General features: G+C 36.3%; 1 protein-coding gene across 1 annotated transcript in view; it reads left to right on the plus strand.

The window, feature by feature from the left end:
* LOC138705842 (uncharacterized) overlaps window positions 1-18,936 on the plus strand; it is a 51,652-nt gene that overhangs the window by 18,891 nt on the left and 13,825 nt on the right. The gene's annotated exons all lie outside the window — the stretch shown is intronic.

Below are 18,936 nucleotides of genomic sequence, written 5' to 3' on the forward strand. Positions count from 1 at the left end.
TCTCTTAGCCCCAAATATTTTCCTAAGCACCTTATTCTCAAATAACCTTAATCTCTGTTCCTCTCTCGAAGTGAGAGTCCAAGTTTCACAACCATACAGAATAACCTGTAATACAACTGTTTTATAAATTCTAACATTAAACTTTTTTGAGAGCAGACTGGATGACAAAAGCTTCTCAACCGAATAATAACATATTTATTCTGCGTTTAATTTCTTCCCGAGTGTAATTTATATTTGTTACTGTTGCTCCAAGATATTTGGATTTTTCACCTCTTCAAAGGATAAATTTCCAAATTTTTATGTTTCCATTTCGTACAATATTCTGGTCACGAGACAGAACCATATACTTTGTCTTTTCGGGATTTACTTCCAAACCTATCTCTTTACTTGTTTCAAGTAAAATTCCCGTGTTTTCCCCAATCTTTTGTGGATTTTCTCCTAACATATCCACGTCATCCGCATAGACAAGCAGCTGATGTAACCCGTTCAATTTCAAACCCTGAACTTTCCTAATGGCATATTCTAGAGCGAAGTTAAAAAGTAAAGGTGATAGTGCATCTCCTTGCTTTAGCTCGCAGTGAATTGGAAAATAATCCGACAGAAACTGACCTATGCGGATTCTATTTGAAAGCCATAAAAGGAATTTTTATATGTTTTGAACGTTTGTGATGATGAACATGCAAATTTAATCGTGCATATATTTGCATATTTCTGGTGTTCCTGCATATAACACACTATTGTGCTTAAATTGTAACACAGTTTCAGGATTCTGCATAAACCCCCCTAATTTGCATATTAAAACAAAATAAGATTCTGGATTGTCTGGTTATGAGTACAGAATACTTCTTGGTTGACTGTAATCAATGGCTCTAAATTCCTTGCAAACTAAGGGTAGCTGTGAAAGAAACCAAAACAACCACTCCCTGCTTTTGCTCCATTGGACTAATGCACAACAATAAGCATTCCCAAAAATCTCAATCTAATTGACTGTTAAATCCATCCATCCATCCATGCATCCATCCATCCATCATCCATCCATCCGTCCATCCATGCATCCATCCGTCCATCCATGCATCCATCCGTCCATCCATGCATCCATCCATCCGTCCATCCATCCATGCATCCATCCATCCGTCCATCCATGCATCCATCCATGCATCCATCCATCCATCCGTCCATCCATGCATCCATCCATCCGTCCATGCATCCATCCATGCATCCATCCATCCGTCCATCCATCCATCCATCCATGCATCCATCCATCCATCCGTCCATCCATGCATCCATCCATCCGTCCATGCATCCATCCATGCATCCATCCATCCATCCATCTTTACTCTCTTTCACTTCTCAATTGGCGTACCAGCAGTCCTAGTGTCAAACGCGTGATTTTGTTGTATTTTGTTTTTGTGTGTGGTTTGTGTGAGGACTTTTATTCACGATTCCTCCTACAAAATTACTGAAAATAGTAGAATCTCTATCAAAATATATTTCCCACGCACAAGAGCCCACTAGCAAGACTCTCAAGATAAAACTAGACATCATGCTATCAAAAAAAAACCCTGGTTACAGCACTGTGCTCAAAATAAAAAAGAGATCTTATGCCAAGAAAATGTGGCTTGCTTCAATCTGAATCTTACAAACTCAAATCTGTAAACTAAAATTTTGTCCAGTATCGTCATGTGATGTTGAAATATAATTTTCAGCTTTCAAAAATATCTTTGTAGATAACAGTCAAAGTATGACGACAGAAATCTTGAAATTTTTGAACCAGAAAAAGTAAAGTAGACAGAAAAATAAAGTGTACATATTGAAACATGATGTCAAATTAAAAAGAGAGTCGTCTACGATCAAAGTCAGCTACATCCACATATTTTTTTTTTTCAAATTGAGTTAATGCTGTATTTGCGACTTCTGTACGTTTTTCTATAGCTCAGTTGCAAAATGAGTATCATTCCGTTTCAATTGAAGGTTGAAGTTCCCAGTTAGGTGCAGAGTCAGCTACATCTACGTAATTATGCACGTAATACATATGCGTATTTCGCGCGCATTTTATACCAAATGCTATTAATTTGCTGCAGCCTGCATTGTTGTCCATTTGAACTCTCAGCTATTTTTAACTAGTCTACTAGTCATTATTGTAGTCTTTTCATTTTGTGTAGTTAACAAATTAATTAAAGAATTAAATAATTCGAAGGCTATGAAAAAAATATTGTGAAAAATTGAATTTCATTTTTATTTTTATTTTAGTAGGTTATTTTACGACGCTTTATCAACAGCTTAGGTTATTTAGCGTCTGAATGAGATGAAGGTGATAATGCCGGTGAAATGGAAAAAACCTCAACCAGGTAACTTGCCCCGACCGGGAATCGAACCCGGGCCACCTGGCTTCGTGGCTAGACATGCTAACCGTTACTCCACAGGTGTGGACAATTGAATTTCAATTTTGTGTGAGTTTCAAAGCAGTAAATTTGTACTTTTTGTTTTTCTTAAATTTAATTACTTGTATTGAACAAGTTTGCATTATCAATTTGTTGTTTCACTTAAAATAATTAAGCAGTTAATCAAGGATAATAGTTTGACATTTTGTGCACCATTACATTCTATCATCGCAAAAACAACTAAATCCGCAATGGTGGATTCAAAGCCAGCTACATACAAATAAAAAATGCTTTCCGCCAAAAATCAGAACGCTAGTAAATTCAAATTTCCAGTATATGTTTGTCTATGGCGTAACTTTATGGTGCCAATGTCACGAAACTATTTATAGAAAAGCCGTTGTAAAAATTAGTTTTCTGTTTCCCCTGTAAAGTTCTGCAAAATAGATGCACCCGGCTTTGATATTAGACGACTCACGATATACCTTCCTGACATAATATCATTCACATTTTGTTTTTCAGAAACATAGTAAACCTTACAAAAATGGATTTTGCATATTTCTTGCTTTATTATGCATATTTCAGATTTTTTGTGCACGTAAATCCTGGTCCTATTAATTACACATATTTACTTAATACAGTTTATAAATGAATTCAAAGGATAACATTTTGCATCACACGTAATTTACGATATATTTGTGTGTAATCTGCAAAATGTAATGTGTGGCTATTCTCTGATTCCATTTATGTACCATGTATATGGAGTGATGTGTGTGTATCCAATCCCTATCCACTTGACTTGCATGACTCGGGTTCCGCATACTGATGATAGATGGCAGGATTGTGACCCATTTTCAAGTTGCACACCACTTCGGCGGGCCGCGTTATGAATTATGTTTTTGTGGAGATTTATGTCGTGTTAAGTACTGTATGTGTAAGTGTAGTATATGGAACGGGTGAGAATGAAGATGGGGAAGGGAGAAGGGGAAACCCGGTGCCGGCACGTAGCCTACTCCTGTCGAACAGCACCGAGAAGGCTTAACGTCCCCGTCCGACGGACGAATCACTATCAACAGTGATGACTGCCTTCTCTTTATATGCACTGCGGAGAGATTTGGGATTTAACCCAGGCATATTGGTGCAAAATCTAGTGATTAGAAGTTGTGCACCGACACTTCTCTTATATCGAAAAATAATTTGAGAAAACAAACTATAAACGGTAATGTAATGTATTTCGAATCATGCTAAAGAAACTGCATTGTTGAAAAATGCGCAAAACGTAATATGACCATTTCTACGTAATACTACTTTTGACCAATAAAACGGTACGGAACGACGTGTTTCAACCAGTAATGACCGCTTATACTACAATTTTTAGTACCTCCCTAACATTTGTTTATTTGTTTGCCAACATTATATTTTCAATGATTCATGTTTATTTCATCATCCTTAATTAAAACGTTTCTATCATTTATCTTGTTTATATTATTTAGGTTATGTTACAGCTTCTGCTGTATGCGATTATGGATAGTCACGTATCAGAGATTGTTTAATATATATTGATAACTGAAGTGGTATGCAACTGCTTTAATAAAAATGAAACTGAATCAACAAAGCCTTCTTGACTAGTAATCGTCCATAGAGTTGCACCACTGTCATCTAGCGGAATATTTGTAATGATGAGGTGATGAGAGATATAAGACGGTTTAGTATTCTTGTAAGTCAATTAATTTTTTATTCCATTTTGAATCTTGCGTATACTACTTTTAACACTTGAATATAATTAATTGATTAACTAGCGGACTTACTCGTGATAATTATGTAAGTTTGTGCGGCTTACAGCTGTTTCAGTGCTTCACGCACCATCCTCAGAGCCTACTAGATCACGGCGTCATCTCGAACTTCTCTGCCTGTTGTGTGGGTGCGTTTGATTGTTGAAAGGTGTTGAAGAGGTACACAGATTACTCAATTACCCATGAGCCAACAACACTACAATGAAGAAGTGAACACAATCAAATACATAGCACAAGAAAACGGATACAATCCAAACATAATAGCAAAGAAAGACAAAACAAAAACTTAAACACAAAAACACGCAAAACACAATAAGAACACAAGAAATACATCACACTAACACATGAAAACAAAACCACACACAAGATCGCATCTTCATACAGAAAGCAGAAATACAACATAACATACAGAACAGAAAACACACTACAAAGACATCTCAACACACAAACAACACAAACAAATAAATACGACCACACAGGTGTATACAAACTCACATGTAATAGTTACGATAAGTTCTACATAGGACAGACAGGTAGATCATTCCAAACACGCTACAAAGAACACATTAAAGGACACAATACATCTACATATGCCGATCACATAACCAATTCTAACCATACATACAATAACATAAATGCGGACATGGAAATCCTACACACGCAACCCAAGAACCAAAAACTCAACACACTAGAACAATAAGAAATATGCAAACACACTAAAACACACCCGGATCAAATTCTCAACACACAGATTAATTTCAGTACACACATACTATTTGACTCCACTCTTCAACACCTTTCAACAATCAGACACATCCAAATAACAGGCAGAGAAGTTCGAGATGACGCCGTGATCTAGTAGGCTCTGAGGATAGTGCGCGAAGCACTGAAACACTAGTAAGTCCGCTAGTTAATCAATTAATAATATTTTATTGTATTAGAGTACTTTATTTCTTCTAATCTTTATATAATTTCTTCTAATCGTGGAATAGTCAATTAAATCCAACTCTAGTTTTGATTTTCTCTAGATATATCAAAACCTCTAGTGAGATTACTATAGATAAAATAGAGAAAGTATGTGTCACTTCATGACACTATTTTTTCCTTGTGAGAATGATCTAAAATTTTAAGAACTGGACTGGAAGTGTTAACATGCAAGTCCTCATAAGCGAGAGCTGGATTTGACTGGAAATCAATCAAGATTATGTGACATGTACGTTTCTTTACGTTAAAGACAGTAGTTATTCTTGCATAAACAATAGCTAAATGGTTACGGTCACTCGTATGTCAGTCTCTGTCGCAAATCACTCCATTTTTAGCAAAGATCAGCATTTTATTCACTCCATTTCGCTATTATCTTTGAAGTAATCGTTCTTCAAGCAAGAAATTTTATAAAATAAATTATTTCACCCATAGTCAAGTACATCTACATTGGAAGAGAAGTAACGGAATGTCTCTTCAAAATTTTCTCTTTCTGGAAGACATCTCAGCAATATACATTCCACATATATTTTGTAAATTAATATCAAAGGCACCGAGATATTCAACAACATTTTCATAAAATTATAATAATTAACACTGAAAATCCGTGAATATCTGGGGACAAATTATTAAATTCGGGGACATTCCGGGGACGAATTTTGTTCGGAGACAGCAAAATTCGGGTACTGTCCCCGGAAAACGGAGACGTCTAGTAACCTTATCATACATAAATACATAAATAACATAGATTACGTATACATACATACATACACAGCTAAATGATGACAAATAAAAAACTGAAAAAATCAGTCAGGGAAGTGTGTGCAGGATTAAAATGCAATGCACACATCTTTTTAAATGTCCGTTGCGGACTTGGAAAAGGACTGAAAAGGAAATTGATAACATTTTATAATAGAGGAAAAATTACACATTTTTAACCGAAAAACTGAAAATCACTTTTGACTAACTTCTTCAAATTTCAATCATTTCTACCCTTAATAACAATAAAGATATTTGTTATTATTGCGTTTATTCATTATTATATTCGGAGAAAAACTGTCAACAATAATACCAATCGAAGTTTTTATTTTCCCTAGATAATCGTGGAATTATCTATGATAAATAATTGAATAGCATCACATTATGTCTGTTGTACTAGTTGGCGTGGTGCGGAGTAACCAACCAGAGCCACTGTATAGGCTTTATAACCAAGGTGCACAGATCTTCACCAATAATAAAAAACTAACGCGGAAAAAATGATGGTCCAATAGCATCCTACTTGATGTCCACCCCTGTGCGATATACAGTTATTTGTACATCCCATCCCTGTCTACCTGTGACCTTGAGAGGTCGTTCAGCTTTGGCCAGTCGACCTGCGTATAGATCGAACACTCAATTTTCTGACCTACTTTTGAAGGGTCGTATTAATGAAATACCGCACCGTTAGCCAAGCATCCAGAGCTTCGAGCTTTTCATGCTAGAGATAAACGGTGCTATGCATAGACATTTCGCTAGCCCGCGCTACGAGCGTGCTAAACTAGCCCCGGCTATCGACTGATTACTTGTACAGGATTCATATCATATCATATCATATCATATCATATCATATCATATCATATCATATCATATCATATCATATCATATCATATCATATCATATCATATCATATCGCTAACACTGGTTTATGATTACGAAAAATGTTAGTTCGCTGATCATCCACCGGAACCGTGCTAAGAATGTCTATGAATACGGCCCTAGAGTTCAAATCCAGGAATTTGCGCAGCAGCAGCAGCAGCAGTAGTAGTAGTAGTATTGAAGCAGCAACAGTAATAGTAGTAGTAGTATTTTGTTTAAGGTGGTAGGTAGCCTACACCATTCGCTAGTATAATTGGGGCGCTCAGCCCACAAATGGTCCAACCCTCAAACTTTTCATATAGAGTTTATTGCTTTAAAGAGCTCCTCATATTGTCCTCTTCAAAGTGTAAATGGGGTTAATCATAATTCCCAGTTTTTCCATAAGATTTCAGCACAAGTTTCGTTTGTATATCGCATTTCGAGCACTGTTACAAAGAAGTAAAGTGGAAGTATAATTTTGTGAGCTGACTGCCTCACTTGTACAATATTTAAACATTTTTTCCCTCAGAATCCATAGGTCCTCTAGAAACAAAAATGGGCTTGCTTTACACCATCTGTGTATTAAAAAACGATTGTAATATTTTCGAAAAAATAATAGTAATTTTCTTAAAAATCATGAACTATTGAGAATTTTGTTCAGTCTGGCACCGTTTACATAATAAATTACTCAAATGTTTGAATTTTGATATAAATCTTGGTTCGGTATATTTTAATAAACATATCTACAACATAAAGTAACATATCTAACATGCTAGTTCAAATATATATATATATATATATATATATATATATATATATATATCTCATTCTTTCTCATTTTTCAAAACAATTTTGAACCATATTATTTCTTAAAAGTAAGCTATACATTCTACATTAAAGATTTTACAGTTAGTTGTTCATATGGGAGAACTTTACATGCATGCAAAGTTTCATGAAAATATCTTAAATATTTTTTTAGTTATCAGGTAAACGCTGCTCGGCTGAATCAAACAGTATAAAAAATGTTCATAATTAAAAAAAATAACTATCAGATTTTCAATAACATTACAATTATTTATTTATATACAGATAGTGTATATTAAGCTTGCCAATTTTTGTTATTGTAGACAATATATAGATTCTGAGACAAAAAAATTGAAACTAGTGAAAGGTGTACCTCCACACTTAAAGACGTCTCCCTAATTTTCTCGACAAGATTTTCTTGCACAGGATAATCCATAACTTCAATATAAAAAACTATTATAAGGAGATAAGAAAATGTACTAATCTACTATTGCATTTCATTATTAAGAATTTCTGTCCTTATGTAACTAACATCTTTACAACACACACATATACACAGGTATATCAAAATTAATAGCGAAAACTGAAACGGTTGAAAATATAGGTCTGCAAACGAGCCGTTTGCGATATAATTGCGAATATTTGGTTACAAGCCGCCACTGACTTCATTCGTTCTGAAAATAAATTTTAAAATGTTACATTTGTTCGGATCAAATTTCTGCATATTTAAAGGACAAAGCTAAACTTCTTAAATCGTTTATCATCATGATACATTGCTCTCTTAAATTGATTGGACATATTGAGAATTAAATCAACGACTTTCCCAAAATAAGCTACGAAACGTTTCATATAATAGTACATTATGCAACGAGTCTATAATGATAGTAATTAAGACGCGAGCATGTTTGTTTATGAAACGAGCGCAAGCGAGTTTCATAATTTTCATACGAGCGTCTTAATTACCATTCATACGACTTTTTATGTTCGACCATATTTCTAACTTGAAATTATTCAGAAGTATTCATTTTATTCGTATCTAACTGAAGAGTGGAAGTGACCTTGTGCATAGCTCGTAAATTGTGAGATGTGCGCAGACGCGAAAGTATTGATTTTTTCCGAGGAACAATAATGTCATTGACCTTGTTATATACTACAGAATAACATGAACTAACTTTGATATAACCTGGAAATTGATTTAGAATTTGAAAAACGAGATGACAAATTGAATTTATTTGAATATTATTTACAATTAACGCTAATTATTATAGTAACAGAACATAACCTTATGCGACAGTATTGGATTTCCAGCCTCCGTGACGTTTCCCTCGTTGTCTTTCGATTGCACATCCGAGAATAATCGAAAACCTGAACTTTAATGAATAGGCGTACTTTAATGACATGCATTAAAGGATTGCTACCAGGTGTATAATTACTACATTTCGGCATGGTCGAGCATAATAGAACTTTTATCTCAAAAAGGAAGCAAAAATGAGCAAAATTGTATTAAAAGTTTCTGTTTAAATATTTCGAGGAATAACCATCTGAAATATTACCGACAATTTTTACGGTTCACCCTGTATATAGTTTATAATAATAATAATAATGATAATAATAATAATAATAATAATAATAATAATAATAATAATAATAATAATAATGGCTTACGAAAGAGAAATAATACATTTTCATTAACAAAATTATAGAGTTTAACGTTACAATATTCCTTTTCAACTGTTTTTTTTTTCGGTTGCTTTGGCAATTTTTCTCTCTAAATGTAATAAACCGAAGTTATTCAATCAATCTATTCTTGTCCGAGTTTTTTTTCCCCATAATTTCCATTATTTCCAAATATAATGGTATTGTTTCAGTAAACACGGTTTGGTTTTAAGATTCCCAATGAAAATTTACGAATGCTGCCTTCATGATCAAAGTTCGTTGGAAAATTTTAAGAAACCAGTTACGTAGCAAATAAAAACAAACATCCCACCAAAACAAACATTTTTCTTTCAATCCGAGTTGAATTTCATATAGACAAGTTTCATAGCAGATAAAATCAAACATTCTATTAAAACAACATTTTCCTTTAAATCTCAGTTGGATTTTCTATTAACTTTTCTTAATGTGGGGTGTTTAAGGTGGTACTTACTCGAGAAAAATATCCGTTAATATTTCTTTAATGCCGCATTTTCGCGAATATAGCTCTCACTTATTTTGCTAAATTATTGTTTCAAATATTGAGTGCGGCCTATACTCGAGATAAATAAAAAAAACCGTTACTTTCACTTCCACTCTTACGTAATAAACAATGCATATCTACTACCACACAGTCTGCAACCCCTGGTCCACAATGAGCCTGGAACGAGAAATAGAACGAAAACGGAAGCGGAGAACATGAACGTAAAGATTTTTGATTCACAATAAACCGAGAACGGAAACGACTATGCAATCGATATGTATGTCAATAACGATATGTAATTATGCATTCTGATGTTATTTGTGTATACTTGACCAATGGCGTTCTCTCATGAGTACAAGCCAGCCAACATAAATACAGGTTAACCAACTTTGAAATTTAAGGCACGGAATATTTAAGAATTCAATTCACGTGGTAACCTGGTCACATATACACGTATCGTCGGTTTCTTGGTAAAAGTGACCGAGTCCAAAATGCAAAATTATTGGGAAAAGGCGTTTAAAGGTTTAATGGTCCATCCAAAGATAACTGTACTTCTTTATATGTTAGTAATTAGTTATTTTGAAGGTAAATGTGCTGTATTATTAGTTTTTAATATAAAATTATGTCTTAAATTTTCATAATGCCTGGAAGCCTTCAATGTGACTTGGTGGTCATTTTTATCAAGAAACCGACGATATTATAGTATATCGTATATATCGAAAGTAATTCTACTGAATTTCTGTGTTGTTACAAGCAGTAGATGAACAAGAAATTATGTTATAGTCTTGCTATAAAATATACAACAAAGAGCTTTTTGATCACAATAAATGAATCTAGTAGGCTGTGATCAAAAACGAGAACGGCAAAGTTAAAAGTTGACCATCTCTTACGTTCCCGTTCCCGTTCCCGGGTTCCGGCAAGGAAGTTTCTCGTTAATTGTGAATGCTCACATTTAAATACATTTTAACAATGTTTCCGTTCTAGTTGTTTCCGTTCCCGGTCTATTGTGGACCAGCTTTAACCGTTACGCGCAGTCATGACATGAACTCCGGAATTTACATCGTTGCAAAATTTCTCAATGCGTCTACCTTATCTTAGGTCCTCTGCAACAAAATACGAATTTGTTTTCTTTTTCAATTTACTGTCTCAAAATTCGGGTGCGTCTTATACACGCGAAAATAAGGTCCTCATATTGGTCCTTAACGGGAGCGCGGCGATGCAAACCCCAATAAAGCACAAAAGATAAACATCAAGTAACTCTTAATAATGCAATATAATTATCTTTGATTTATTTCATACACAGCATAACGTCTAAACATCCAAACAATACAAGGATAGTAGCAATGGTCAAGAAAGTTTTTAATAGAAAAAGGAACATCTTCTGCAGACCTCTGGAGAAAGAACTAAGGAAGAGAATAGTGAAGTGCTTCGTATGGGGCAGAAACATTGACATTACGACGAAGTGAAGAGAAGCGAATAGAAGTACTGTATTTGATATGTGGATTTTTTTTATTTTAGTTGGTTATTTAACGACGCTGTATCAACTACTAGGTTATTTAGCATCGATGAGATTGGTGATAGCGATATGATATTTGGCGACATGAGGCCGAGGATTCGCCATAGATGACCCTTCACATTACGGTTGGGGAAAACCTCGGAAAAAACCCAACCAGGTAATCAGCCCAAGCGGTGATCGAACCCGCGCCCGGACGCAACTTCAGACCGGCAGGCAAGCGCCTTAACCGACTGAGCCACGCCGATGGCTATGAAATGTGGATATGGAGGAGGATGGACCGTGTGAAGTGGACAGACAGAATAAGAAATGAAGCTGTGTTGGAAAGAGTGGGTGAAGAAAGACTGATGCTGAAACTGATCAGGAAGAGGAAAAGGAATTGGTTGGGTCACTGCTGAGAAGAAACTGCCTACTGAAAGATGCACTGGAAGGAATGGTGAACGGGACAAGAGTTCGGGGCAGAAGAAGATATCAGATGATAGACGACATTAAGATATATGGATCATATGAGGAGACTAAGAGGAAGACAGAAAATAGGATATGTTGGAGAAAGCTGGGTTTGCAGTGAAAGATATGCCCTTGGGCAGAACACTGAATGGAAACGATAGTTATTGATGCAATAGGCCTAAAAGAGTAATGATTTACGTAAAATGTTATTCAAGCAAGGAAAAACAAGTTGATATTGCAGAAGAAACTATAATATAATGCAATAATTATCAAGAAGTATAATAAAATAAACAAGTCAGCATTTTTACATGTAATCAGTGGTGAGAGTACCCCTTGAGACAACCCCGCGTGGTGTACGCGTACCATACACTGAATACAACTGCTTTACAGCAGGGTTGGGCACCGGGAGCGAATCCAAACTCTAAACGGGGACGCTTAAGGCTGGTTCACAATAAACCGGGAACGAGAACCAGAATGAAAACGAGAAGCAGAGGACGTGAATATGAAAATTTTTGATTCACAATAAACTGAGAACGTAGACGACTATGCATATCGATATGTATGTCAATAACGATATGTAAAGTCGATATTAAGCATTGTGATGTCATTTGTGTATAATTGGCCAATGGCGTTCTCTCATGAATACAAGGCAGCCAACATAAACACAGGTTAACCAACTTCGAAATTTCAACTGAAACATTTCATTAGGTACGGTACTATAAATATGCCCATGCATCTTTATTATCACAACCTATTTTAAGTCTACCATAACGTAAAATAAATAGAGAAGAAACATTTGTAATAGAACAAAAATGAACACAACAGTAGTTATTGAATTGAAGCGTGAATATGTAGTGTGTAATACAACCAATAATAGTAATAAAATATGATTCGCTTCCGATCGGTGTTCAAAGATGCAGCTATTGAAAGCCACGTATTCTCCTTCATTTTCTCATCTTTATCGTAAACGTGAGGACTTTCCTCAACACTCAATATTAGAATCTTATCAAATAAAACTTGCTCCATGATGCACAGCACAGAACAAAATAATGCATAGGTTACGTCACGGTCTTCTTGCTACAAAATATACAGGACGACAAAATAGCTTTTAGATGGCAATGGAATGAATCTAGTGGGCTGTGATCGGAAACGTGAACGACAAACTTGAAACTTGGCCAACTCTCCGTTCCCGATCCCGGGCTCCGGCAAGCTTTTCGTTAATTGTGAATGCTCATATTTAAATGTACACATTTTAACAATTTTACCGTTTTCGTTTTCGTTCCGATTCTCGTTTCCGGTTTATTGTGAACCAGCCTTTAATATTCATCCGTCACGGCATCAACGCTGCGCGGTGTTCGGCGGGGAAGAAAGGGGTAGAAGAGAAGTCATATGGCTCCCGTGAGAAAGTAGAATTCGCTCTTGGTGCCCAGCCCTGCTTTAGAGGAATCCCATGAAATATTCCAGTTCCGTTGTCTTCTTTCCGCAATACGAAGTCTGCATTTGCATTACTTTCAAGGTTACATAGGCAGGAAGCTGACACAATTTTCAAGGCCAGGGAAGTAAAGGGGACGTGATACTAGGACTTCAGGGTGGGGGGAGTCGCTAGTTGGCGAAGACTACCACTGCGTCTCCAACCCAGCTCGATGGGGTCCCGCGGTAAGGGCAGTAAGGACACCTGTCATATGGCACGGCACACAAGAGAGTATTTATTAATGGAATCGGGGAGACGGGGTCGTGGCCTACTTGACGCGTGGCGGCACTTTAAGAGGAACGTGGGAACTAGAAGCGAGTTTCTCTCCGAGGTGGAAATAAGTGGACCGCCGCGCCGCGGTCTACTTGCGGGCAACGGCACATGCAGATGAGCAGACGAGTCGCCGGGGATCGAACCCGCGGCAGCAGGTCGTTGCCCTCGTGCGCGCAGCTCGCTTTCCTTGCAAGTGGGTCGTCGGCACTTTGTGGGTCGCCATCAGCCCCTAACATACTGTGATTCACCTACCAGAACACAGGTGTCGCTAACGTCTCTCAGCTCGCGGAATTATCTAGTGACAAATGTTCCTCAAACAGTGTAGCCAACCCACGAAATATACCCCATATTCATTCATAGTTTTCCGCCAAAGGGCAGGTCATTCACTGCAAACCCAACATTTTTCAATCTCTCCTATTTTCTGCCTTCCTCTTTGCCTCCTCATATGTTCCATATATTTTAATGTTGTCGTCTATCATCTGATATCGTCTTCTGCCTCGAACGTTTCTCTCGTTCACCATTTCTTCCAGTACATCCTTCAGTAGGTAGTTTCTTCTCAGCTATACTTGTTTTTTTGAAAGATGGGACATGACAGTTAAGCGGCTGAGCTTGGAACTACAGTGCCATGTTGCCAATATAGACTACCATGCTGCCAGCTGATGGAAGCTAGCAATTGTCGTTAAGATGGCTAACGTTAAAACATTAATTGACAATTGACGCGAAGGTAAGAAAACAATACAAAAATCGACAGAGAATGAAAGACGAAACGTACTTTTGCTAACATTGTGTGCACAATAAATGTCGCCAAGACAGCTATTAAGCATTCGCCACGTGGGAACGGTAAGTTTGGCAACGCAACCGTTGTTACCATAGCAACAGGCCTACCACGCTATGTGGCATTCAGTTGTTTTTCCGATCGCAACGCTCCTGTCATGTCCCATCTTTAAAAAAAAAAACAAGTATAGAAACAAATGTTCCTCAAACAGTGTAGCCAATCCACGAAATATACCTCATATTCATTCATAGTTTTCCGCCCAAGGGTCCACACCTGTGGAGTAACGGTCAGCGCGTCTGGCTGCGAAACCAGGTGGCCCGGGTTCGAATCCCGGTCAGGGCAAGTTACCTGGTTGAGGTTTTTTCCGGGGTTTTCCCTCAACCCAATACGAGCAAATGCTGGGTAACTTTCGGTGCTGGACCCCGGACTCATTTCACCGGCATTATCACCTTCATATCATTCAGACGCTAAAAAACCTAGATGTTGATACAGCGTCGTAAAATAACCCAATAAAATAAAAATAAATTTCCGCCCAAGGGAGGTCATTCACTGCAAACCCAGCATTCAATATCTCCTGTTTTCCGCCTTCCTCTTTGCCTCCTCATATGATCCATATATTTTAATGTTGTCTATCATCTGATATCTTCTTCTGCCTCAAACGTTTCTCTCGTTCATCATTTCTTCCAGTACATCCTTCAGTAGTCAGTGATCTAGCCAATTCCTTTTTCTCTTCCTGATCAGTTTTGGTGTTCCAAATAAGTACTTTAGTACGTTTCTTAGCATCTCTCAGTGCAGTCCCTACCCGGAGATCCGATTGAGGGACTATTTTACCTCCGGAGAATTTTACACTGAGGGACTTCATGAATATAAACAGTGAAAAATATAGTGGGACTGCGTTGGTGGTAATGCAGCTTATGTGGGTACCTCTTTGTTACTTGTTAGCTTAAACAACAAGTTTAAGCCCCCTCACCACGACAAGGTGAGTACCCAGTTGCAGAAGACACAGCCCTGCAGTATATATTGACTACACCCCACCTCTGGCTACTAGCAACAGGCATCTATAATGAACACCGATCAAAATATCCCTCATTTCTCGTGAAAAACAACTGAATAGACTACAGTGGACTATAGTGGACTTTATGTTGTCAGTAAACAGCTGGATACATTAAGAAGATTGATTCCTGATCTGTTTCAGCATCATTCTTTCTTCACCCACTCTTTCCAACACAGCTTCATTTCTTATTCTGTCTGTCCATTTCACACGCTCCATCCTTCTCCATATCCACATTTCAAATGCTTCTATTCGTTTCTCTTCACTTCGTCGTAATGTCCATGTTTCTATCCCATAAGCTACAATGCCACACTCCACAAAAAGCACTTCACTAGTCTCTTCCTTAGTTCTTTCTCCAGTGGTCCGCAGAAAATGCTCCTTTTTATAGTATTAAAAGCTTCCTTTGCCATTGCTATCCTCCTTTTGATTCCCTGGCAGCAGCTCATGTTACTGCTTATAGTACACCCCAAGTATTTGTAGCTATCCACTTGCTCTACTATCTCATTTAGAAATCGCACGTTTACCTTCTTTATTTTTCTTCCGATAACCATGCTCTTCGTCTTGTTTGCATTTATCTTCATAACATACTGCTCACAGCTGTCATTTAGCTCCATATTGTGGGATTTTTTAATGCTTCTAAACGGGACAAAGGGACACTTCATGTTAAAACGCAATATGCAGAGTAAGTAGAAATATGGAACGTACTTGTGGCTTTCTTATTATTTAAATTTCTGAAGAAATCATATATCCTACACAAATTATAGGGAGTGAAGAAAGAAATATTTTGACTATGTTTTAAAAACCTACAGGCCTATAAAGAGTGTGCCAAAGAGACTGTTCTTTTTTTAAAAATCACACAATATACTTTTTTTTTTTTTTTTTTTTTTTTCAATTTTTGGAGTCTTCAAATCTCAAAACGTATAAAACAATATTTTAAAAAAACATTTATGAACTATTATTTTGTGAAAATTGCCTCAAATTTATAATCTTAACATAACAAGAGAAATGCTTCAGTGGCCTATATCAATTTATCGCCATCAACAATAAAATATAATCATAGACAAAAACTACCCGAGTTTCATGAACACAAGTTATCTACAACACACGCGATGTGACCACAGATGTCAAAGCGTGTACAAATAAACTTAACAAACAAAAACTACTCAAAACAATCCAATAACAATGGTTCTTTCAAGTGATTAATTATGGCGAATCTTGCAGAAAGAGAACGAATTGAAATACTGATGATGATAGACTAATCTCTGTTTGGGCCTTCAGTCAAGTCTGCGGGCCATTACGCTATCAAAATATTTTTATTCTTTTTGGGAACGTTTTAAATTTCATATATCAGTCCTCGAATTTTCTAAGACGTATACACACAGCCAAAGACTTAAACGTCTTAATTGTCCTTAAATTTGTTAAAAGTGTAAACTTGCGAACTACGACCTGAATCCAATTAGTGACGTCAAGAAATGAAAATGTCTACCCAAATCCAAACACGCAAAATTCATAGTACTTTAATGACTTGATAAACAACTCAATAACGAAACCGTTACTAGGTATTAAGATACGACGAATCTAATTTAATGAAAATTAAACTGAACTTGGTTCAGCTTAAACTAAGTTTTCAAATATTCCTATGTTTCATGCCTATATACATTTTTAAAGAAATAAATTGTAATAACTTCATACACTTACCACAGCCTGGACAGCACATTGTTGAGGCCTTTTACGGAACTCCATAGCCTTCGGAGAAGTTCTTCATCAACCAGGTTTGCTGATCTCGTAGAAAGCGGCACTGAATAAACAAATGAAGGGTGAAGGTTGAGACACCAGATCGTGAGAAATTTTAGCAGAAAACGAGCACACGAAAAATAAAACTAGTATTAAATATACAGAGCACACAGGTAAATTCTGACATACTAATTCACATGCACGTCGAATGGACTCGGATCTTATATCACTAATCTTTCAGCGATATTTTTTTTATCAGACTTGTTGCAAAGAAAATTAGTTTATTTGTTGACGTGTGCTGCGTGAATCGGACAACATACATCAACAAAATAGCAATCCTAGATTTTGTGTTATGCAGACAAGTTATCTCATGACAAGAAACACGAGTTTGAAGCGAAATGAAATTATCACAGAAAATTATCACTACGAGATGTATTTGACTAGACAGGCCATAATTCACACGCGAAAAATTGAATTTCTTGCACGAGTGTAAGCCATTGCTTTTCTGTGAAAGCAGAGATTATAGATACATACTAAGTCTTCTGGAATATGAAATTCGTTGATAAATATTTGAGAGATAAATACCTTGTCCTTCTTGCAATTTTATTAAATAAGTGAACGTTAGAGATTATTTATTGTCAAATGTGTAAGTAAATAGGCCTACTGCATGCCTTTATTTTGAAAATTATTATAATTATATTATAGCGCTTTATTTTAACTTGGTAGGGTATTATTCATTTGTGTTTGAAAATTATGCATTATACATTTTACTGTAAACTAACTTTGAAAGTAACATCGCATTTAGGCATTTTAGGTTCAATAAAATTCAGAAAGTGTGAACAAGAGAGCTGCAAAATAGCACTTACAACCGGTTTAGATTCCGTCAAGGTCGGGCAGCCGTTCGAATATTTGATTTTCAACCGATTACCCCTTATGTTTTGCAGATAGACAGAACACCAGGCGCACTTCATCATATATGAAACCGACATTTTCTGAGTACACAAACGGAGTAACAATTGAAAGAAATTTACTTTGTCGCATTAAAAAATGTGTTTTCTTGATATAGGTCTACAATTATTGATTGGACACTGTAATACACTTATCTTCATAACTAATACATAAATGAACGAATGGACACCAGTAACAACAAAGGAAATAAGTGTAATACAGAATATGAAATCTGGTGCGTAAAGAAATGCAAGAATAGAGTAAATTACAATTACTTACTTACTAAAGAGAAGAGCAAATAAGTACATAGGCCTACATTCTAATGTAATATTTACATTTTAAACTCAAAATGCATACCTCTAAAACAGTATTTGTTAATATATAAGGTCTTTTAATTACTCTAGAGAACTGATTTATTATTTCATTAATAAATCATTTTTAAGAGATAGAGTGTTATTAACAAAAAGACAAATACTTTGAACCTCAAATGCTTGTAGCCTACTTTCACGAAGCATGTTGTTGCCCTTGAAGATACCCAATTGTAATACCTAGGTTGGATGAATGAATGAATCAACTAATGAATCAATGAACTAATAATCGATGTACGAATAAATCAATGAGTCGATGGATGGATGAATGGATGATGGATGAATCGATGGATGATTGATTGAATGTACTGAGAGAGGAAGAATTATAAAGTAAATAGTAGGCCTATACGATGATAAACGAGTCCTGGCAAAGGGTCTTGTAACTCCTGTATGGTTCCATGTGGTCTGCCTTTGCAGTCCACCCGCAAAGAATTAGAAACATTTCGAATATTTGATAAACCGACCCTGAGACATTCCGCGAGATGGGAGAGCTTCGCATACTGACTATAGCGCCAGGCGTTCAATAACAATACTTAATTTCTATTTTTCGTAACCGTTTGTGTACGACTCTAGTGTGAACCGCATATATTATAAAATTAATCACTTAAAT

The sequence above is a fragment of the Periplaneta americana genome, chromosome 1 (assembly GCF_040183065.1).
Source record: "Periplaneta americana isolate PAMFEO1 chromosome 1, P.americana_PAMFEO1_priV1, whole genome shotgun sequence".
Classification (NCBI taxonomy): Eukaryota; Metazoa; Arthropoda; class Insecta; order Blattodea; family Blattidae; genus Periplaneta; species Periplaneta americana.